Below are 24,338 nucleotides of genomic sequence, written 5' to 3'. Positions count from 1 at the left end.
CAGATAAGTCAGGGATTCTCTTATCTCCAAGGACACAGCAGGACAGCGAGTCACCTCCCAGGAGACCTGGAGAGTGTCAGAGAGGAAGGAGAAGCCCCCTGGGCCTCACTGGGTAAACAGCTCAGAGCAGGCACCATTGCACATTCTCCCACATCTTGGGGCTCTCCCTCCCAGCAGAGGGAGGGAGCTGGGGAGAGGCCTGCCCACCTGCAACACCCGGACAGCACCATTCCTGGGGTCCTCAGCACCTGCCACCAGCTCCCCCTGCTTCCGGGAGTCGGTAGGAGGCGAGTGTTCCACACAGCTGTGGATGGCATGGTGGGAGGCCCACTGAGGCCTCTGTCCCATGCAGTCTCCAAATGCTTTATGAGCAGTGGTGAGCCCACACTTTCATCTGCTCGTGGCGCAGTGGGCTAAGCCGCCATCTGCAACGGCCGCATCGCATACAGATATCAGTTCGAGTCCCGGTTGCTCCGCTTCCAATCCAGCTCCCTGCTAATGTGTCTGGGAAAGCAGCGGAGGATGGCGCAAGTGCTTAGGTTAGGTCCCTGGGTGGAGTTCCTGGCTCCTGGCTTCCACCTGGCCCAGCCCCAGCCATTGCAGCCACTTGCAGAGTGACCCAGTGCAGGGAAACTCTTTCTTTCTCTTTGTCTCTCCTTCTCTGTCTTTCAAATAAATGAAGCGATCGTTAAAACCAAACTTCATCCTTCCCCAGACTTCTGCCTGGCTTTGCACCCTAAGCATTCGATCAATGGCTCCTAATTAGCTCAGTGGCAGCGGCTTCTCACACACAAATGAGTCCTGTGGGGCAGGGACATTCTGTTAAACAAAAATCCAATCTTCCTTTCCAACCGGGCTTGTCTGAGCTCCTAACCGCATAACCTCTGGTTGAGACCCTCAAGGGAAAAGGCAGGCACATAGGAGTCCCGGTCGCTGACACATGTCACTCGCGGCCACCGTGAAGTCCAAACACGAGAGGCACCCAAACCCAAAACTGCTTTAAAAGGATGTATTTGTTAAAAGATTTATTTATTTATTTTAAAGGCAGAGTTACAGAGAGGCAGAGGCAGAGAGAGAGAGAGAGAGAGAGAGAGAGAATCTTCCATCCACTGGTTCACTCCCCAATTGGCCACAATGGCCTGGAGCTGAGACGATCCGAAGCCAGGAACCAGGAGCTTCTTCTGGGTCTCCCATGTGGGTGCAGGGACCCAAGGACTTGGGCTATCTTCTACTGCTTTCCCAGGCCACAGCAGAGAGCTGGATCGGAAGTGGAGCAGCTGGGACTTGAACTGGCGCTCATATGGGATGCTGGCACTGCAGACGGCGACTTTACCCACTACACCACAGCACCGGCCCCTAAAAGGATATTTTTATGATAATCTGCTTTTAAAAAAGTCATCAGGCTGTTGTGTGAGGTAAGGAACAACCTGCCACAGGCCAGTGGTGCTGGGTGGCTGCAAATGGCTGGTCAGTGATGTCACGGTGACCCTGACCTTGGGATGAGGACGGGGTGGGGGTGGATGCCATGAAAATCTCAGAAAGCCATGGAACAAAGGTCACTGATAGCTGGACAGGGGCTGAAGATCCAGGGGCTACAGGAGATACCCCAGACAGCAGGGCTGGGCGCCAGCCAGACCATGCTGGGGGCTGGGGAAGGGGGGAACCTCTGAGCAGGGCTAATGGGAACCCTCACACAAACAGAAATGGATTTCTGGTTTGGGGAGAGAGAACTGAGGGAGATACGAATTGTGGTATCATCATCATTATTATTGTAAAGCCTTTGATTTTCAGACTAGCTTCAGAGTTTCTAAAAACTTGCCATGAGTGCACATGCCCACACCCACCTACCAATGCTGATGCACTGCTATCATCTAGTTTCTCTCACTTGTTTGTCTTTTTGCATTTTTCCTGGTTTTTTCCTCTTCCTGATTTTTGATGACCTTGACAATTCTGCAGAGGACAGAGCCACTGCAGGTCCCTGGGAGAAAGCTTGATGCAGAGTAGAGAGGGCAGGGGCACAGGAGGGAGGGGAAGGAGGGGGTAGAGAGTCACCAAGGGACAGGACAGGAGGAAGAGAAGTGACAGGGGTGGGAAGGGGTAGGGCGCGGGAGGTCGGTTATGAAGGACTCAGTGCGTCCCAGGACATGGGCTGCCTGGTTCCCTTCCATCTTGTCTCTTAACTCCTCATGGCCCAGGACGGGGTGGGGGGTGACCAGCACGACACCAGGGATGCACATGCCTGGGGACCCATGGAGAGACTTGGGAGACGTGACAAAGGTAAAAGCAAGATCCTCATCAGACTGCAAATTGTTTCTTCCAACATGACTTCCTCTGCTTGGCCTTGATCAGAACTTTCTACCTCGAACGTCCCCTCTCCTGATCACAGACAATAAACATCCAACTTCCTTGTCCTATCATTAGGCTCTAATCCTAAACAGGACTCGGGCCCTGGGAGCTTCGGCTTCCAGAGGCCATTTGAAGACATCCATTGAAAGACAAAACTAGGGGCCGCCGCTGTGGCGCAGTGGGTTAACACCCTGGCCCGAAGCGCCAGCATCCCATATGGACGCCGGTTCAAGTCCCAGCTGCACCTCTTCCGATCCAGCTCTCTGCTATGGCCTGGGAAAGCAGTGGAAGATGGCCCAAGTCCTTGGGCCCCTGCATCCAGGTCACCCACATGGAACCCAAGTATTTGAGCCATCACCTGCTGCCTCCCCAGGTGTGCCTTAGCAAGAAGATAGAATTGGGACCAGAGCTGGGATTTGAACCCAGGCGCTGTGTGTGACCGGGGTCAGGGCTTGGGTCAGCACCTTCACTGCTCCTCTGCTTTGAAAAAAAGAGAATAAAGCCCTTCCGTGAGTCCCTGAGCCAGGCGGATTGATTGTCACAGCTGTGCCGGCAGAGGGACACGGCTGGGTCGGGTGGTGACCGAGTGCCGAGTCCCGGAGGGGAGAATCGATGCTGTGCGTGTGCCAGGGGCTTGGCTTGGTATCACCGAGAGCCAGCAGCTGAGCCCAGCTCATCTTTGTACACAGGGTCTCGCTCAAACAGCACCCGAGTACCTGTGCGCTTTGTAGTCTAACGCCGACGCCTGCAGTCTGTGTGCTACTGAAGAGGTGACCTCAGGATCTCAGAAAGACACTTGGTTGTGGCCCAGTCCCCTGCTGGGCAACACTCCTGCAGGGAGCAGGAGGAAGTGAGTTGGAGTCTGGTCCCTCGCTCTGTGTTGTGAGGGTGTGTTTTTTTACAAAAGATGAGACCCTCCCCACACACATCAAAAAAAACAAATTCCGAGTGAAACCCTAACCCTACAGCCTCTCACTTTCTTAGTGTCTGTAATTAGAACAGTCTTCCGACTGAAATAAGGCATTCATTTGTCAGGTTGATCTTTGGGCAAAATACTTTGTTCTTATTATTCCTGGGAAGGCAGAGTGGCAGAGAGAGCTAGGTAGAGAGAAGGCTTCCATCCACTGGTTCGGGACCACAGTAGCCAGGGCTGGGCCGGCCCAAAGCCAGGAGCCAGGAACTCCATCTGGGACTCCCCACATGCGTGGCAGGAACTCAGTATTTGAGCCATCGCCTGCTGCCTCCTAGGCGCATGAGCAGGAACTTGTATGGGAATTGGAGGCAGAGGAGAGACTGGGTCTCAGGCACTCCAACAGGGGATGCAGGCTTCCCAAGCACCATCGTCTGCTCAACACCTTCCTTATTTTGTGTTCCTGGTGGTACAGGTGGCCAGCAGAAATTACCCGGATAATTGTGGAGGGGGTGAGTAGCTGCCTGTTGTGTATCTCCCACTACTCGAAGTTAAGCTCCCCGAGAGTAGGTGGTCACTGCTGGCATGTATTTGTTGAATGAATGAATGAATTCAGAGTCCCCACCAGAGATGGCCAGAGCGTCTGGAAGGTTCTGAGCAGTTACAAGGGGCAGTGTAGGGGTTCAGGGTGCCTCAGGGGTGGAGGGTGCAGGACCACCACCTGACCGCCTCGGTCGCCCTGGAGCTGGAGCCCGGGGCCAGCCTAGGGGAGTGATCGCGGCTCAGGGCAGAGGCACTCGGGGTTCAAAGGCCCCAGCTGTTTCCAATTCCAGAGGCCTCCAACCACACTTCTCAAATAAAGGCGCGTGAAAAGCAAACAGGGAGTGGACCGAAGCCATGTTCTCTAAGATAAATACGTCCAGCTCCTCTCACGCAGCTGACAGCAATCAGGGCAAGGCTGCCGGAGCACCAACCATGCAGCCGCTCACGGCCATTCTTGTTCTTTCTGGAAACCCCCAAGCCACGGATCTCTGAGGAGGAAGTGCACACCACAGTGGACAGAATCCCAGACTGGAACCGCCATGTTCCCATCTCATCCTCATCCCACCGTCCCCTCTCGGACATCACAGCGTTTCGTCTGTAAATATTTCTGGCCATGCATCAAAAAGAAGACACTGAAGACATGATTGAAATATAATAGCCAGCCCTGAGAATGAATAATAATTGCTTCGTGTCATCAATTACGTGGTCAGTATACCCGTTTCCAATTATCTCATAAATATCTCATCATGGCCTTACATCTTGTTTATTTGAACTGGGAGTCACAGAAGGTCTATGGGTTGCAATCGCTTGTAGGTCTTTAAGTTTCCTTTCCAGAAGTGAGGAATATCCAGCCCATGAGCCGGGCCACATGAAGCCCGTGAAATCATTGGGTCTGGCCCCCTCCACAGCAGCCATGCAGGTGGGACTTGAAATTCAATCAGTCTGTAGCAGGCTCATTATTAAGTTGATCATTTTGTATGGCCCGCGAATGATGTCATCCATATCCAAATGGCCCTTGATAGAAAATGGTTCCCTATGCAGTAGAAAATGGCCCAAGTTCTTGGGCCCCTGCACCCGCGTGGGAGACCCGGAAGAAGCTCCTGGCTCCTGGCTTCGGGTCGGCGCAGCTCCGGCTGTTGTGGCCATTTGGGGAGTGAACCAGCGGATGGAAGACCTGTCTCTCTGCCTCTCCTTCTCTCTCTGTGTAACTGACTTTCAAAGAAATAAACCTTTAAAAAGAAAAATGGTTCCCTACCCCTGCTATAGGTTCTTCTCTCTAGTCTCTGCTTTAAAAAAATTTTTTTAAATCCCCTGCCATTGATTAATTGAAGAATCCATTTCTCTGTGGAATTTTTCACAGTCTGGAATTTGTTTGCAACATAAGCGCAGAATTCAGACTCTTCTGCATTTTTCTTTCACTTATCCAACCCAACAGATAAGTGTTGAGAGCCTGCTCAACACTTGGGAAATGGGACAGCCAACAGAACCCCCCGCCCCATCTTCATGGATGTCACATTTCAGCTCTGGCTTCGCAGACACACAGCATTCACATGGGGGAGCAGGCTCTGCAGGGTCCAGTCACAGCCGGGTGTATTTCTGAGTTTGGTAGGCTTGCAACCTAACTGCATAATCACACCCATTTCTCCTCGCAGGGACGCTGGAGAAGAGGACCGGCCTCGCCCACAGCTTTTGAGCCTTCTCCCATCTGATGAGCACAGACTATCGCCAGCATGACTTCTTGGTGTACTTTTTCGCTTTATTTTAGGAGTGAGGTTAAGCATCACTTTTGCGTTTCAATATTTTGGGGGCTGGCGGTGTGACAAGCCGGTTAAGCTGGAACTGTGACACCACCTCTCATACGGGAGCATGCTTCCAGTCCCGGCTGCTCTGCTTCTGATCCAGCTTCCTGCTAAGGAGCCTGGAAGGCAGCAGAGGACAACGCAAGTGCCTGGACCCGTACTGCCCATGTGGGAGACTGGGGTGAAGTTCCAGTGGACAGATCCCTCCTCTCCCTCTCCATAACTCTGCCTTTCAAATAAACAAATATTTTAAAAGAAAATGACCACAGAACCTCAGCGCTTGCCATGTCTGAGCTCGGGACTTGCTCATCGCACAGTATGGACCAGCTAAGACCAGGTTCCCTCGGTGCCCAAGCTTCCGGGGCCACCCGGACTCGCGTGTCTACTGCCCCTGGGTCAGGGGACGGGGTTACGCCAACACGCACATGCGCACTTGAAGGCTCTCACTCACGTCATCCTGGCCACGTGAGTCCTCCAGCTCACCTGAAACCAGGCAGTGGGCACTGCGACTCCTAGAAGGAGTTGTAGCTTGCAGGATTATGTCTGAGCCTTTGCTTGTGTTTAGGTGAAGAGCTACTTCTCTATGCAGTCCAGTCCTTGGCTTTCCCGACCCAAGCACTAGTGGATGTCCCTGGCTGGGCTGTGTGGTCATCGTGGGACTCTGGGAGGGGCAGGTGCTCAGGAGAGGCAGCAGGAACTCCCCAAAGCGCCACGGCCTCCCGGGTCCCAGCCCTCGGCGCGGTAACAGCTGCTCCCAAGCCCGACGAGGCTTGTCACCCAGCTTCCTTGGGCGCAACATACGGAATAAATGCAGAATCTGGGGTTGGTCACTTTTATATGAAAATAAATGATCTGTATCCTGCAGAGCCAGAAAAGGTGCTGTTTGTTTAGACAGTGGGCTTTTTTTGCAGATTGAGCAAAGCCAATGGATCTTGGAACTTTCCACATAAACAATGAGGGAATTAAAATAAACCCTCACAGAGCCTAAGAGATAGGAACATTCCCCTCGGCACGAACTTCGGGCTAATTGTTATTTCTAAAAATGTAAACGAAATCCATTTATGCCCAGTCAGCAGCTGGAGGCCAGGAGGAAGCCGGTACCTGCCTTGTGTTTTTGGAGAAAAGAAATGCGATCCGTGTTTGCGTGCTTGATTTTTTTTTTTTTTTTTTTTTGTGCTTGCCAGACTATAATCTGTCTTCAGTTACATCAGGTAGTGGGCATTGTGTTTGGAGATTTGTCTATGTGGAGTAAGAGAAGCATGGATCTTTTGGGAACCTAAGAACGAAACCAGCATTCACTGGACCTCACTGGAAGGAAGCCTATGGGCACAGCACCTCCGGGAACTCCTGGAGTGGCAGGAGTTGGGGCCCTACCTGCCAGACTCTCAGCACTGCAGCAAAGCAGGTAAAGCCGCCGCCTGCAGGGCCGGCATCCCATAGTGGCACTGGTTTGAGTCCCGGCTGCTCCACTTCCGATCCAGCTCTCTGCTATGGCCTGGGAAGGCAGCAGAAGATGGCCCAAGTGCTTGGGCCCCTGCACCCACATGGGAGACCTGGAAGAAGCTCCTGGCTCCTGACTTCAGATCAGCGCAGCTCCGGCCATTGTGGCCAATTGGGGAGGGAACCATCGGATGGAAGACCTCTCTCTCTCTCTCTCTCTCTCTCCCTCTCTCTCCCCCTCTCCCTCTCTCTCCCTCCTCCACACGTGCTCTGTGACTGCCATATTCTGCCGTCACCATAGGCCAAACCAACAGAGCCACCTGTTCTTGAACTGAGAACCCCAAAACCGTGAGCCAGTATAGGCCCTTTCCTTCGCAAGTTGGCTGTCGGTGTCGTTGTCGTTACGGTATCAAAAAGCTACTACTACTGCAGCCGAAGACCGTCTTTCCAGCTGACCATGGCAGGCAAGGCTGCAGGGGCGAAGGAGCTATTAAAGTGCCGGGTGTATTTCGGGTATCCAGGTCATGAGGTCACGGAAGACATGGACAGGACAAACAGAGACTGTGGATGATAACTTCTTATCCTCAGCTGTGGTGGCCTGGGAGAGCAGTGCATGGGCCACTGTACCCCTGGCACCCCAGCCTGGGGGACCCCTGTTACGTGGGACCTGTCCTTGTAGACACCGGCCACCCTGGCCACAGGAGCGTACCACAGACGTCACGGACTTGGGGCCCAGTTAGGGGAGCTGGTTGGAGTCTTCACTGTTTGTTAGCTTTGCTTCTGGGAAGCAAATTTTCTCTGCCCATCCCCCCCGAGCCCAGGCTGCTCCCATAGCCCAAGGAAGATATGGGGACAGTGCCATGTTCCTGGGGCCTGCCATCCACCCTCACCCCTGCTGGGACTAAGCTACAGACCCCAAGCTACGAGCCCTCCTCAGTCCCAGCCACAAGCAGTCTGCAGTCAGCCAGTCACCCCCAGGCCCATGCTCTGTGCCCGGCCACCCACGACACGCGCCTGCATGGTGTGCGCCCTGCACCTGCTGCTGTTGCTGTGGGGAAAACGCCCACTGCGTGTCTCCAGCAGCACCATTGCTGACACAGCCACACAGGAGGCACTTTTAGCACCACCGCTGTGTGCACCGCATCCTCCCAGGCTTTTGCAGTACCGTGCATGGCTCCCGGGGTCGGCACGACTCTCTGTCCCCACCACCGAAGACAGACGAACCCTGAGCAGTCCGATGTTGAATAACGGGGTGGAACCAGTGACATCCAGCTTCCCCAGAAATGAAAGTCTGGAAGCAGATGGCCTTGTGACTGAATTCCAGCAAATTCTTATGCAAGCCCTAACACCAACTCTTCCAAAGTTAGTCTCAAAAAAATTGGAAAGGAGGGAATTCTTCCAAACTCATTCTATAAGACACCAAAGGCAGCACAAGGACACAATAAAAAGAGAAAATTGGAGACCAATATCCCCGGTGAACGGAAATGCAGAAATTCTCAATAAAATCCTATTAAATCCTACAGTGCATCAAGAAATAAGTCAAGGGGCCAGTGCTGTGATGTAACAGGTAAGGCTGCCACCTGCAGTGCCGGCATCCCATATGGACACTGGTTCGAGTCTCAGCTGCTCCACTTCTGATCCAGCTCTCTGCTATGGCTCGGGAAATCAGTGGAAGATGGCCCAAGTCCTTGGACCCCTGCACCCGCATGGGAGAGCCAGAAGAAGCTCCTGGCTCCTGGCTTCAGATCGGTGTAGCTTTGGCCATTGTGGCCATCTGGGGAATGAACCAGCAGATGGAAGACCTCTCTCTCTCTCTCTCTCTCTCTCTCTGCCTCTCTGTAACTCTGCCTTTCAAACAAATAAAGTCAATCTTTAAAAAGAGAAAAGAAAGAAATCAAGTGAGATTCATCTCTGGGCTTCAGGGATGGTTCAACATGCACGAATCAATAAATGTTGCACGTCCCATCAATAGGACGTGGATAAAATCATGTGGCACCTCAACAGATGCAGAAAAACGACATTCAGAAATGTGCATGGTGAAAACCCGGATCAAGCATCAGTGTGATAGGAGGTAGACACACCCCCAGCCATCCTCATACAGAAAGAGAAAAAGTCAAAAGCATTTCCTGTAGGATCTATAACAAGACAAAGCATCTGCTCTCTCCTCTGTTACACCCAGTGCAGTGCTGGGAGTTTTGATCAGAGCAATGAGGCCAGAGGAAGGAATAAAACACAAACAGATCACAAGGAAGGCAAATCATCCCTGTTTGCAGATGGTAGAATTCTCTACAGAGCAAATCCCACAAGCTCCATCAAAAGACTGTTGGAACCGATAAACAAACTCGGTGAAGTTGTGGAACACAAAGCTGACAAAGATGCAGAGCATTTCATTATACCAATAAGAAACCTGATGAGAAAGAAATCATAAAAGCAATTCCACTATGAAGATTGGGGGCCCATATAGGATGGGCACCAGTTCGAGTCCTTGCTGTTCCACTTCCTATCCGGTTCTCTGCTATGGCCTGGGAAAGCAGTAGAAGATGGCCCAAATACTTGGGCCCCTGCACCTGCACAGGAGACCTGGAGGAGGCTCCTGGCTCCTGGCTTCAGTTCAGCACAGCTCCGGCCATTGCAGCCAACGGGGGAGTGAACTAGCAGATGGAGGACCTCTCTCTCTCTCTCTCTCTCTCTCTCTCTCTCTCTCTGCCTCTCCTTCCTCTGTGTGTAACTCTGATTTTCAAATAAATAAATATTTAAAAAAAGAAAAGCTACAAAGGCAGTAAAACAGGTAGGAATAAGTTTACCCAACCGAGTCAGATTTCAATGAAATTCACAATGAAAACTACAAAACATTGGGGCAAGAAATTGCATCACACACACACACACACACACACACACACACACACGGAGAGACTTCCTTTCTACGTGGACTGGAAGTCCTAGCATTGTAGGAGAAACTGAGGCCCAGAGTAGCCCAGAGTAGCAGGTACGTGGCCTAAGGTCACCAGACAGGGCACCAGTCTCCTGGCCCAGCCCAAGGCTCTGTCCCGCACACCAACGTCTTCTCGAAGAACAGTGTTTGCCCAACAGGGTGCTCTGTTCCCGGACCCAAGCATCAGCAAGGCCAGAGAGCTGACCCAACACCAGGGAGCTGTGGCCTGGATTTTTCTGGATAAGGCCAACCGGAGCACAGCTGCTCACCTCGAGGGCGGACGCTGTCCATTACCCATCCCCCTCGTGGGCCACCCGTCTCGGGCTGGAGGTAGCTCTGGAGTGCAGGGAGAGGCCAGTGTGTGTTGTAGGGACACAGCTGGGGTTCCCGCCTGACCTCTGAGCTGGGGGCAGGGGCACGTCTGCTCCTGGCTCTGCCACATGCTGGTCTACACTCAGGCTACAGGTCAGCTTCTCTGTTCCTCAAAGTCATCAGGAAAACAAGGGCAGTGACCGTGACCTCACAGAGTAGTGAAAGCCCAAGTGGAGGTTTTTGATTTTTAAATTTGTTTTTAACTGTGTATTTATTTTAGAGACAGAAACAGACAGACAGAACTTCTATATGCTGCTCCATTTCCCAAATATCTACAAGGACTAGGACTGGGCCAGGCTGAAGCCAGGAGCTGGAAGTTCACCTGGGAGCTTGAACCCTCACCGCTGCCTCCCAGGGGCTGCACGGGGCAGGAAGCCAGGAGTGAAATCCAGGAGCCCTGAGGTGGGATGCGGGGGTCTTAGGTTGACACGCGTGTGTGAATGTGTACGCACCCAGCACAGGAAGTGCTCGGTGGCACATGGCGTTAAGACCACCGTTTTGGGACACAACAGTCTAGAGTGTTCAAGGCCCGAAGTCAAGGTTGCTATGAGAACAGAACGCAGTCGTTGCCAACTCCCGTTGCAAGTTCAAGGTAAACTGTCTTCTCCGTGGCTGGCAGAGGCAGCACAGGTGGGTGTGGTCCTCCCCTTCACTCAGCTTTCAGAGAGGGAGGGAGGATGAGGAACCATGAGGTTGCTCTCCTTAACCCCCAGGGGGATGCCCTGGGCAGGTGTGTTCTATTCAGCCCAGAAGCACACCTGACCGTGCCCCACGTGAGCATCGTGCTTGCTCAGCTGCCGGGAACCCGGCTAGGGTCATCCACGAGACAGCCGACAGAACCAAATGCAGCCAGCACCGTGACTCAATAAGCTAATCCTCTGCCTGCGGTGCCGGCACACCAGGTTCTAGTCCCGGTCGGGGTTCCGGATTCTGTCCCGGTTGCCCCTCTTCCAGGCCAGCTCTCTGCTGTGGCCCGGGAGTGCAGTGGAGGATGGCCCAAGTGCTTGGGCCCTGCGCCCCATGGGAGACCAGGAGAAGCACCTGGCTCCCAGCTTTGGATCAGCCCAGTGCTCCAGCCGCAGCAGCCATTGGGGGGTGAACCAATGGCAAAGGAAGACCTTTCTCTCTGTCCCTCTCTCTCACTGTCCACTCTGCCTGTCCAAAAAAAAAGAATCAAATGCAAACGGCAGGCACAAGTTGGGGGCCTGCAGAAGAGGGAGGGGCCGTCCCCCCAGGGTAAATCAGCAACGCAGCCGTGCTGAGCGCCCACGAGCAGGCAGGACGGGTCTCGAGCCCTCCTTCCCCCACTTCACTGCCTGCCCCCAAATCGTGGCTCAACTTCTGAGCCCTCAATGTCGTCCCTCTGGAGCTCCGGGTTCCCTGGTGTCTGGGTTGGATTTCCTGAACTTGGGCGGATTAAACTCGATGAGTCACAGGGTCTTCCCAGGATGGGATGTTTTCTGGTGTAGGGAAAACCATCCAGGACGGTCCGAAAGGCAGAAGCAACCCTGGGACCTGACAGCAGGGAAGGCAAACCCTGCCCTGCCCAGGAGGAAGCAGCTCTCACTGCCAGGGGGGCTTTGGGGGCCTTGTTTTCTCACCATCTGTCAGCAACCTCGGGGTCTCCTGTTTCTGCGGCCACAGAACACCCATCTTCCGGGTGGATGCATTCGTGGACTTGATGTTGCTTCCTCTCACCTGGCCTCCCTCGCTCCCCAGGGGAAGCCATGCTGCTGGCCCCAGGGGCTCCTCCCGGCTTCCACCAAGGTACTGGAGATACATTGCAGCCTTGGGAGGAGAAGCCAGTGTCCCTCGTCCGTGCAGGGACCTGGTACTGCAACCCTGCCCCTGCACTCACAGCCGTGAGGAGGGAGCTCAGAATACACAGCAAACAGACTCGGGCCCCCCACTCCTCTCTCGCACCTCTGCTGCCAAGTCCAAGTAATCCCCAGGCTCCCTCATTCCTTAGGACTTTTCCCTGGGGACCTCAATCACTCATAATTTTTTTTATTTTAAAGTTTTGGGAAGGCCTACCTTGCCAGGTGTACTGGTCAGCTTTTTGTGACTACAACAAAATACCCAAGGCAACTCACTATATGAAAAGGTTTTCGGAACTCACAGTTTCGGAGACTCAAGTTCAAGCTGGAGTGGGCTCCGTTCGCTTTGTGTCTGGTGAGGCCGGCAGATGGCCAGGGCAGAGTGTGGGTGGATGACCACACAGGTCAGCCAAGAAACAGAGGAAGCAGCTGGGTCCAACTCGGGCTTTTATACCCAACTCTTCCGCAAGAGTGATACTCTATTTTTTTTTAAGATGTATTTATTCATTTGAAAGAGTTACAGAGAGAGAGGAGAAACAGAGAGAGGGAGAGAGAAAGAGAGAACAAGAGAAAGAGAGAGAATCTTCCATCTCCTGGTTTACTCCCTGAATGGCTGCAATGGCCAGGGCTAGGGCAGGCCAAAGCCAGGAGCTTCTTCTGGGTCTCCCACGTGGGTGTAGGGGCCCAAGCACTTGGGCCATCTTCTGCTGCTTTCCCAGGCGCATTAGCAGGGAGCTGGATTGGAAGAGCCAGGACACGAACCAGTGCCCACAGGTGATGCTGGCGCTGACAGAGGCTTTACCCACAATGCCACACTACTGGCCCCAAGAATGATAATGTGAGGGCAGATGCCCAGTGGCCTAAGGCACTCCCACCTCCTGATCACCAGATGTAGATTCAGTGTCTACCTTCTCAGAACCACTGACCTGTGACTTTGGGGTTTAAACTTCTGAATGATGGGGCTGGCGCTGTGACACAGCAGGTTAAGCTGCCAGCATCCCATAAGGGCACCAGTTCGAGTCCTGGCTGCTCCACTTCCGATCCCTGCAAATGCCTGGAAAAGCAGCAGAAGATGATGGCCCAGGTGCTTGGGCCCCTGCACCCATGTGGGAGAGCCAGAGGGAGTTCCAGGCTCCTTAGCTCCCCCTGGCCCAGCCCAGGCTGATGGAGCTATCTGGGAAATGAGCGCTCTCTCTCTCTCTCTTTCTCTCTCTCTCTCTTTCTCTCTCTGCCTTTCAAATGGAAAACTCAACCTTAAAAAAATTTTGCATAAGCTCAGGAGCCAACTCGTATTGAAACCACAGTCCCCAGTCCTCACACAGAAACCCTCAGAGGGGGTACAGGCAGAGCAGGGGCTGGTGCCGGTGCCCGCCCCTCGGCCGTCTCATCTCGCAGACAGACAGCTGTGCTGAGGCCACGCACGTCCCTCCACTGCCTGCTGGACAGAGCTGGGTGTTGGCCAGCTCTGTGCAGAGTGCAGCGTGGCCACGAGGAGAGTGACTTCGGGGGCGGTGGTCCCCAGGGCGTCTCCTGTGTGGGCAGAAGCAAGATGCACAGTCCAGGATCTGGCGGTTAAGGGTCTTCTTGGTCGGCTCCCTGGGATTGTGGGACGATGCAGAATTGTCCTGAGGGTCTGGGGCCCTGGGCAGGGCTGCCTCCTCCTCATGCTGGGCTTTGGAAGTTTGCTGGGCAGCGTGGGAAGCCCCAAGCCCTCTCTGCCTTTTTTGGAAGCAGGGAGCTCGGGTTGATGCTCTTGGGAGAGATACGGGGGAGAGCGCACTTTTCCTTAGCCAGCGCGGAGGCCAGTGGGGGTGGGGCCTGGCTTGGGGCTCTGCAGCTGGGGGCCCGGTGCCAATTTTCCCTGCAGGGGCATCTGCCGCGTGCACGCCACTGGGCCAAGAACCTGACACGGAACACTCGGGACGCTGGGACGAGAGACCTGCAGAACCTCGACTCCATCTATTCCCTTGGGTCTTTCTTCCCTGTTCTTTCCAAGCCCAACCCCAGCGCAGCCCAGAAGCAGCCCTGTGTCCCTGGTTGCCACCGTGCCAGGCATCCAGTTTCCTGTCGGTTCCAGAGGTTTCCTTCCGTGCCAGGGCGGCCCAGAAGGCAGACAGATCAGAGAGAGAGAGGGAGCGAGAGCGAGAGAGCGGGCGCACAGCCCCGCGTCTCCCCTTGTCCGACGATGGATGCTTTCGCCATCTGCTTTCAATGAAGTGTGGGCTTGGGTACATATGATGGAAAGGGAAACGGAAAAACCATCGGGGTCGCTCCTGCAAAAACAATCATTATTCCGCCCCGCCCCGAAATGAGCTCCCAGGAGCTTCCGGGCACAGATCACATCCCTATTCATGGAATGTTGGACTCACCCAGCCGTTAAGAAGACAGTCCCTGAACACAGCCAGCCAGGGTCCTCCAGCGGGGCTGTGCAATCTGACGCCAGCCTGCCTGCTTTCTCTCCGCCTTTAAGGATGGCGCCAGGGCTGGGGAGGTGGACTCAGTTACCACGGAAGCCAACCCAGAACCTGAGCCCGCCAAGGCTTGGAGAGTCAGCTGCCCCTGGGGCCACTGCGCGCCCGCCGGGGCCTGGCCAGCATCGTCCGGATCCTCAGAGCGCACGCGCACCCAGCAACTCACTTCCTGTCCCTCCATCCGTGCCCTGCGTGGGAGACCGAAACTCCAGGAGTCCACGGTTAGCCAAAGAGAGCAGGACACACAAAGGACCCGCACTCAGCCAGGAGTGGATGGAAGGGACGAGGGGAGGCTCTCCGAATGTGTCCGGTCTTTCCCCCTCCCCAGAAGGCTGTGTGGATTTGCACACGTAGGCTCATTGCAATGCTGGGCGTGGTGTGCATGCACATGTGCACACGTGTGCGCGTCTGTGTGCATCAAAGCCCCGCCTTCTCCCCTCGCCCACCGATGGCTGCCCTGAGACACCCATTTCCGTCGTCCCTCCTCGGATGCCACAATGTCTGAGAGGCGGGCCTCACCTGGGCGCTGAGTCCCACGGGGCCCGGTGATCACGCAGAGAGCAGACGTGCGTGGCGGCGCGGTCCCAGCCGTGGCGTGGGTGGGAAACGCCTCCTCACGTGGGTTGGGGTGCACTGTGGGCGCCAGCCGCCTTCCTCCTGGGGGGGGTCTCCCTGAGGGGTCTGACTGAGACGCCCATCTTGGTTCATCTGCTGCTGCTCTCACAAAGTGCCTGAGACCAGGTAATGGATAAAGAACAGAGCAGAGCTCAAGGTCTGCAGGCCAGGAAATCTAAGAGCATGGTGCCAGCTACAGGTGCGGGCCTTCTGCTGAGTCAGCCCACGGCCAGGAGCATCCCACAGAGGGAGGAGCATCCCACAGAGGGAGGAGCATCCCACAGAGGGGGAGCATCCCACAGAGGGGGGAGCATCCCACAGAGAGGGAGCATCCCACAGAGGGGAGCATCCCACAGAGGGGGGAGCATCCCACAGAGGGGGAGCATCCCACAGAGGGGAGCATCCCACAGAGGGGGGAGCATCCCACAGAGGGAGGAGCATCCCACAGAGGGGGAGCATCCCACAGAGGGAGGAGCATCCCACAGAGGGGGAGCATCCCACAGAGGGGGGAGCATCCCACAGAGGGAGGAGCATCCCACAGAGGGGGAGCATCCCACAGAGGGGAGCATCCCACAGAGGGGGAGCATCCCACAGAGGGAGGAGCATCCCACAGAGGGGGAGCATCCCACAGAGGGGGGAGCATCCCACAGAGGGGAGCATCCCACAGAGGGGGGAGCATCCCACAGAGGGGAGCATCCCACAGAGGGGGAGCATCCCACAGAGGGGAGCATCCCACAGAGGGAGGAGCATCCCACAGAGGGGGAGCATCCCACAGAGGGAGGAGCATCCCACAGAGGGGGGAGCATCCCACAGAGGGGGAGCATCCCACAGAGGGGGGAGCATCCCACAGAGGGAGGAGCATCCCACAGAGGGGGAGCATCCCACAGAGGGAGGAGCATCCCACAGAGGGAGGAGCATCCCACAGAGGGGAGCATCCCACAGAGGGGAAGCATCCCACAGAGGGGAGCACCCCACAGAGGGGGAGCATCCCACAGAGGGAGGAGCATCCCACAGAGGGGGGAGCATCCCACAGAGGGGAGCATCCCACAGAGGGAGGAGCATCCCACAGCAGGGAGGAGCATCCCACAGAGGGAAGAGCATCCCACAGAGGGGGGAGCATCCCACAGAGGGAGGAGCATCCCACAGAGGGGAGCATCCCACAGAGGGGAGGCATCCCACAGAGGGGGAGCATCCCACAGAGGGGAGCATCCCACAGAGGGGAGCACCCCACAGAGGGAGGAGCATCCCACAGAGGGGGAGCATCCCACAGAGGGGGAGCATCCCACAGAGGGAGGAGCATCCCACAGAGGGGAGCACCCCACAGAGGGAGGAGCATCCCACAGAGGGGAGCATCCCACAGAGGGGGAGCATCCCACAGAGGGAAGCATCCCACAGAGGGAGGAGCATCCCACAGAGGGAGGAGCATCCCACAGAGGGGGGAGCATCCCACAGAGGGGAGCATCCCACAGAGGGAGGAGTATCCCACAGAGGGAAGCATCCCACAGAGGGGAGCATCCCACAGCAGGGAGGAGCATCCCACAGAGGGGGGAGCATCCCACAGAGGGGGGAGCATCCCACAGAGGGGAGCATCCCACAGAGGGGAGCATCCCACAGCAGGGAGGAGCATCCCACAGAGGGGGGAGCATCCCACAGAGGGGGGAACATCCCACAGAGGGAGGAGTATCCCACAGAGGGAAGCATCCCACAGAGGGGAGCATCCCACAGCAGGGAGGAGCATCCCACAGAGGGGGGAGCATCCCACAGAGGGGGGAGCATCCCACAGAGGGGGAGCATCCCACAGAGGGGAGCATCCCACAGCAGGGAGGAGCATCCCACAGAGGGGCAGCATCCCACAAAGGGAGGAGCATCCCACAGAGGGGGGAGCATCCCACAGAGGGGAGCATCCCACAGAGGGAGGAGCCCTCCTCACCATCCTCTTTGATCTGAATTATCTCTCCAAGGTCCTAAACACATGAATTTGGGGATCACGTTTCCAAACCCTGAACTTTTAGTTTTGGAAGATTTACTTATGCATGTACCTGAAAGGCAGGGCATGAAAGAAAGAAAGAGAGGAGAGAGTCTTCCATCGGACACTTCGCTCCCCAAATGCCCACAACAGCCAGGGCTTGGCTACGTCGAAGCCAGAAACCAGAAACCCCACTTGGGTCTCCCACATGGGTGGCAGGGGCCCGTGTCCTTAGGCCACCTGCTGCTGCCTCCCCGGGTGCATTAGCAGGGAGCTGGTTCGGAAGCAGAGCAGCGGGGCTTGAACTGCAGCTCTGACATGGGGTGCTGGCGTTGTACAGGTGGCCTAACCCACTGTGCCACAGCAGGGCCCCACCCACGGACTTATGGGGAACACGTTCAAATCATAGCAGCGTCCCACTTCCAAATAACCACACGCCCCACTGGCCAACAGCTCGGTGACGTGTGTACGGCTTCCATCAGCCAGTTCTCAGTGTGCCCCTGCGTAACTTCTCTCTCCAAGCCTCACAATCGTTGCTGCCTGTTGGTAGGAGAAAGCAAGTGAGGCACCTCCATGGGCCTCAAACCCCAGCCCCGCTTCAGCCCCCTGCCGCCCCACGGAGCCCCAGGGGTGTACCTGCAGGCACACAGCCACAGAGCCACCCTGGGCTCTCTATGCAGCAGTCACGTTGGGGCGAGGCTAGGGTGACAACCCTGGCTATGAGAATACGGCTTCCCACGGCCAGCTCACGGAACACTGTCGCCTCACAGTGACAGTCTCCCCCGGGTTTCCCAGGCTTTGACAAGGGGCTGGCGGTGAAGAAGGGCCAGTCTCTCCTCTTCTGCAGAGAACAGGGCCGGCTTGTCCCCTCAGTGGGCGGGAGCTCCCAACAGCATGGCAGTGGGAGGTGCTAGCATGCCAGGCAGCCCCTCCCAGGACTTCATGCAAATCCCACCATTGGTGGGCTGGGCTTCCAGAAATCCTCTTTGCCTCATACATGTCTAGGAGTCTGTGGAAGTGCTCCTTGGGCCATTCTGGATGGGTGTGTGCTTTGTCCAAAGCTAGATGGGGAACTCTAGGAATGTTTACTTTTTTTCCATAGGCCTTTTTTTGCTAAAAGTTCCTTCTCTCCTTTGCAAGTTCAGATCCTCAGACATAGCTTGGCAAAGCTGGTTCAACTGCAGTCAAGGGTCAGCGGGAGCTGATGGAGGCCGGCACCCAGCACCTGGCGGCTACGGAAGCGGTCAGGACATCACGGGGTTAGCTGGTTTGGTTCAGTGATGCGGTCATTCAGTGCCTGGTGACCACAAACGGCCACACAGAGCAGAAGGGAAGCATCACACAGTGACTTGAACTGCTAACCTTATCCCGCCTCCCCTCTTGGCTGCCAAGCCATCTTCCAGAGCCCTTTGCATATGCTAACTCATTTAATCCTGCAAACAAGGAGATGAAGTAAGTTCTATTATTAACCCCATTGTACAAATAAGGAAACAGGCAAGCGTGTTCCCAGAGCCAGCGGTGATTAGCTGGACCACACGCAGACCTGGACTCTGTCCGCCCTGGGCATTGCCCACCCCGATGATTAACCAACTCTGGTCAATCAACAGGGCCGAGCTGCCTTGGCTGGATTTGTGCTGTCACTGTGAGGAGGAGGAATCTCAGGCCAGCTCAGGGACCGCAGGCAGTGGCGGAGAGGGCAGAGCTAGGTCTGTGTCTCTGCGAGAGCCCACGAGGGTGGCTTTCCACCCAGGCTGGCTCTCTCCAGCAGTGACCCGGGACGGTGCGCCACACGGAGGGCCACAGCAGGTCTGCAGCCTAAGTAGCTGAGACACGAGGCTGGAGACCCAGGCCCCAAGGGTAACAGAAAGCCAGCTGGCCACACGGCTGGGTCATCTGCTGGACGGGACACAGAGAGAGGAATGGGTGCAGATGCAAGTCCTGGGGTGGAAGCAGGAGCCCTGAGGAGACAGGTGCAGTGTGGAGCCCCAGAGCCCACCCACCCTTCCCGCTGCTCCGCCTGGGGGTCCTTCAGGCTTTGGAGGACCCCTGGGGTGAGCGGTGGGTGACAGGAAAGCCCTTGGAGAGAGAGAGAGAGAGAGAGAGAGAGAGAGAGAGAGAGATGTGGTTCATGCGGTGGCTCAGTTGCTAGCTATGTGGCCATAGCAGATTAGTGACCTCCTTCTAAGCCTCAGTCTTCTCACCTGTAAAATGGGAACAACTCTCAGGGTGAAGAAGCTGATGGGGTGGAGAGGGTTTGCACGCCTGGCCTGCAATCCATCCACAAGGAGGGGCACCTCCTGCTGTTGGCATGCCAGGCATCAGAAATAAAGTTATTGATTGGGAGGGGACAAGGACCCCGGAGATAAAAGCATCAATCCCATGGACGATGGAGCCCTGTTTGCTTCTAGCTCTGAAGGGTCACCTCCTTCTCCCTTGGGGGGCACTGGGTAGGCACAGGGAGCTCCAGGATCCCAAGGAGAAAGCCTTCGGTCCTCTCTACCCCTGCCTCCACCTCAGCTCAGTTCCTGCCTCCTGGAAGAGCCACCTTGAGTGTGTGTTTAAAGACTCAGAGTGAAGCTAAGCTGCCTGATCATTTTAAAAATATTTATTTGAAAGAGTTTACAGAGAGAGAGAGGGAGGGACACACACATACACATAAAGAAAGAGAGAGAGAGAGAGGTCTTCCATCTGCTGGTTCACTCCCCAAATGGCCAAAACAGCCGAGGCTTAGCCAGGCCAAAGCCAGGAGCCAGGAGCTTCTTCTGGGTCTCCCACGCAGGTGCAGGGACAAAGTACTTGAGCCATCATCTGCTGCTCTCTCGGAGTGTTAGTAGGGAGCTGGATCAGAAGTGGAGCAGCCAGGACACAAACCAGTATCCATATGGGATACCAGTATCACAGGCAGTGGTTTTACCCACTGTGCCATAGTGCTGGCCCAGGTCTGATCACTTTTTAAAAGCATTTTATTTGAAAGGCAGAGATGGAGGCTGGCACTGTGGTGTAGTAGATTAAACCACCATCTGAGAAGGGGGCATCCCATATGGGTACCAGTTCTAGTCCCGGCTGCTCCTCTTCCAATCCAGCTCTCTGCTATGGCCTGGGAAAGCAGTAGAAGATGGCCCAAGTCCTTGGGCCCCTGTACCCACGTGGGAGACCTGGAGGAAGCTCCTGGATCCTGGCTTCAGATTGGCCCAGCTCTGGCTGTTGTGGCCATCTGGGGAATGAACCAGCAGATGAAAGACCTCTCTCTCTGTCTCTCACCCCTCTCTCTGTAACTCTACCTCTCAAATAAATAAATAAAATCTTAAAGAAGAAGAAGAAGAAAGGTAGAAAGAGAAAGAGAGAAGTTTCCCATCCACTGGTTTACTCCTCAAATGCATGCAATTGGGACTGGTCCAGGCTGAAGCCGGGAGCTAGGAACTCAATCCGAGTGTCTTCACGTGGGTGGCAGGGACTCCAGTACTTGACCCATCGCTGCTGCCTCCCAGGGTGCACATTAGCAGGGAGCTGGAGCGGAAGTGAAGGCCCCAGAACTCAAACTCAGGCACTGTGATATGGGATACGGGCGTCCCAAGCAGCACCTCCACCACTGTGCCACACCCCAGCTGTCGGGCATCTTAGAAGGGGTTCTGGGATGTGGGGAGGCTCCAGCAGGTGGGGGCAGCCCGGCAGAGGCAGTGTCCGAGCCCTCCCTGGCCTCACCCAGGGCTGGACACACTCCCGGCCCCTCAGATGCTCCCTTTGGCTGTCACCTTGCCTGCCTCTTTTTCTTTTCTTTTCTTTTCTTTTTTTGACAGTGAGAGAGAGACAGAGAAAAAGGTCTTCCTTTGCCATTGGTTCACCCCCCGAATGGCCACTGCGGCCGGCGCACCGTGCTAATCTGAAGCCAGGAGCCAGGTGCTTCTCCTGGTCTCCCATGCGGGTGCAGGGCCCAAGGACTTGGGCCATCCTCCACTGCACTCCCGGGCCACAGCAAAGAGCTGGACTGGAAGAGGAGCAACCAGGACAGAATCCAGTGCCCCGACCAGGACTAGAACCCGGGGTGCCGGCACCGCAGGCGGAGGATTAGCCTAGTGAGCCACGGCGCCGGCTCCTTGCCTGCCTGTTTGCAAGGCACTGTGGAAGCGTCCATCTTGCAAACCACCAGGTGAGCCTTGAGCTCCCATTGTCTTCAATAGCTGCCTGCCTCCAGCATTAGGACAGGTGCCACACTCACTGGACCCGCCCCTCCCCAGAGCCACAGTGGATCTGAGCACCCCACCCCCACCCCAGCCTCCTCCCAGGACAGCTTCCCATCCCTCCAGCTGGCCCCTGCAGCCATGGCTCCAGGCCCTGCTCAGCGAGGCGTCAGGACCTCAGGACACATCAGTTAGCAAGGGAAATATGGAGAGAGCCTGACTTTCCCAGCTGCTGTGGGAGGGAAGAGGAAGCTGGGCTCTGTGCATCGCACAATGCCCCGAGAACAATTCAAGGAAGTGTCCAGAGGAAGTGACCGAAATAGCCCCCTGGCTCACCGCATGCCGGAGCAGAGCAACTGGGAGTCTGGAACTGGGCGCCCCAGGTGCAGGGGACAGGGCCCCAGAGCCAGAGAAGCTGCTGTTGGTGAATATTTACTGCTGGGGGGCTGTCCGCTAACTCCCAGGTCCCGGGAAGGAAAGGATCACGGAGGATGGGGGTGGAGGTGCAGGCATCGGGCACCGGCTCATCCTGGCCTGGGTGTGGCCGCGATTCTGAGTTCTGCACTTCGTGTTGGCTCTGGGGCTGCACAAATCAGCAGGTGCTGCTGTCGAGGGTGGGCACCTCTCCTCCCTCTGCAGTGGGGGAAGAGGCAGGAACCTGGCCTAGGGCGCAGGTGGCTTTGGGCTGAGATGTGGATGCAGAAGAAACAGAAGAGTGTGGGGTCCAAGCTCCAGGAAAAAAAAAAAAAAAAAGGCCCCTGTTGGCAGCGAAGTCTGAACACAGACGCCGCGGCTTGGGGTCTTGGCCCCGCCCCCTCGCGGCTACCCAAGCTCGTGCTGAAATTTTCACTCTGGAACAATTACGTCTTCACACCTGGAAGGCCCCAGCGCGCGCCACAGGGAGCCCGGGAGAGCTGAGAGCGCCTGCTACCACCCTCATATCTTCGGCTTCAGACGTGATCACAAAAAGAATGGGGTGTAGGGTGGGTGGGGGGCGTTCTGTGTTGATTTTAAAGTGCAAGCTTCAATAAACAGTCTTATTAAAAAATAATAAAAACCCAAATGGCACAGCAGAGAAAGGATCTGCTTTCTTTGCTTTCTGCAGCCGTCAAAACCTCCCGCACCCGTGGCTTCCCCATCTGCGAGCTCCGCCCACCGTCTGTGAAACCCGGGCAGGTTGTGCTCCATTCGAAGTCCTTGGGAGTTAAAGGCAACCACATGTGCCCCGAGGTGTCGTGTGTGCGTGCATGCCTGCGTGCGTGCAGCTGATGGCCAGGCCAAGGGCAAGGGTGTGCCCCTCTCTCCCAGACCTCAGCCGCCTGCTCCAGGTGGCCAGCCCTGTTGCCAGGAAGGGGGATGAGAGAGGAGGAGTTGGCCAAACGGGGTCTCAGGGGCTAGCAGATGCCCGGTGGGCTGGCCCCACGCCGGCCCTGCCCTTCCCAACCCTCACAGGTGGCTGAAAATGCAGATCTTTGCGGATTGCAAAGCGAGGTAGAAAGCCACATTCCTTCCTTACAAGAAGCAAAAACCGTAGGCACTTGAAACCTGAGTGTGTCTGTGTCGGCGGAAAAGTGGGTAGGGAGACCCTGGAGATAGGAGGGGACTTTGGCGGGTTGGTGGATGAGTGGTGTGCAATGGAAGATTGCGGGACGGGCACTGTGGTGCTGTGGGGTAAGCTGTAGCTTGGAAGGCCCACATCCTGTGCTGGAGTGCTTCCAGTCCAACTTCCTGCTAATGCATCATGGGAAGCAGCCCTGGGTGATGGCCCAGGTACTTGGGTCCCAGCCACCCCCATGGGAGACCCAGATGCAGTTCCTGGCTCCTGGCTTAAGCCTAGCCCAGTCCTGGCTGCTGCAGCCATTTGAGGAGTGAACCAGCAGATGGAAGCGCCCTCTCTCTCTCCTGTTCTGTCACTCTGCTTTCCAAATAAATAAATAAATAAAACAGATCTTTTGTTTTTTTTTTTTTTAAAAAAGATAAACTTATTTTGGTGCAAAATATTTTGAATATTTGAAATTTTTTGAAATCCACACATATGGGGTATTTCCATTGCATATAATGATAAACTGTGCATGGATTTCAAATAAATTTTTTTTCACCAAAATAAACTGAACTTTTATAACGTACTTATTCATTCATTTTGTTTATTTGAAAGCCAGGGAGGCACAGAGAGAAATGGACAGAGAGACATCTCCCACCCACTGATTCAGTCCCCAAATGCCCACGACAACCAGAGCTGGACCAGGCCACAGTCAGGAGCGTGGAACTCAATCCGAGTTCCCCATGCGGACAGCAGGGGTGCGACCACTTCAGCCATCACCTGTGGCCTCCCAGGGTGAGCACTCACAGAAACTGGACTTGAGAGAGGAACTGGGACTCGAACCCAGGCACTTCAGTCCCAAGCAGGACCTTAACCTCCACGCCGAAAGCCAGCCCCATAAACAGGTTATTCAATTCCATTCCCCACAGACTGTTTGAGGTCCCATCATAGATGCGAATTCAGTCAACTCCGACTCTTGTCTTCCTTCGGGAAGATTCTCATTGTTTTTTGTGAGGCTTTCCGTGTCTTCCCTGCAGAGGCTGGGGCTGCCTGTGTAGACACCATGTCCTCTCCTCCCACCCCGACAGAGTCCTGCTCTGGGATGCCGGTGCTGCAGACTGGGGCTTTGACCCGCTGTGCCACAGCGCCGGCCCTGATGGTTTCATTTAAAAGTTTGGCTACTGTGTAATTCACCCATTTTCAGCGCGGCTTTCAGTGGCTTTTAAAATATTCACAGTTGAGCGGCCATCACCACAAATCATTTTTAGAACGTTCTCACCACTTCCAAAAGACACTCCATATACCCATTCACTCTCACCTCCCAACTGGCCCGTTCAGCACAGCCCTAAAACCCACTAACTTCCCTCTCCACGGAGTTGCCTGTCGTGGCTACTCCCGACCAGCGGAAT

General features: G+C 55.5%; 1 long non-coding RNA gene across 1 annotated transcript; it reads right to left on the bottom strand.

The window, feature by feature from the left end:
* Positions 1-1,010: 1,010 nt before the first annotated feature.
* LOC127483595 (uncharacterized) lies at positions 1,011-14,763 on the bottom strand. The gene is made up of 2 exons (XR_007910031.2): positions 14,529-14,763; positions 1,011-1,356 (listed from the first exon to the last, which is right to left on the bottom strand). It is a non-coding gene; the product is annotated as an uncharacterized lncRNA (long non-coding RNA).
* Positions 14,764-24,338: the final 9,575 nt, after the last annotated feature.

Source organism: Oryctolagus cuniculus, chromosome 13 (genome assembly GCF_964237555.1).
Source record: "Oryctolagus cuniculus chromosome 13, mOryCun1.1, whole genome shotgun sequence".
Lineage (NCBI taxonomy): Eukaryota > Metazoa > Chordata > Mammalia > Lagomorpha > Leporidae > Oryctolagus > Oryctolagus cuniculus.
Note: the sequence above shows the minus strand (reverse complement) of the source record. Positions and strands in the feature narration are given on the sequence as shown.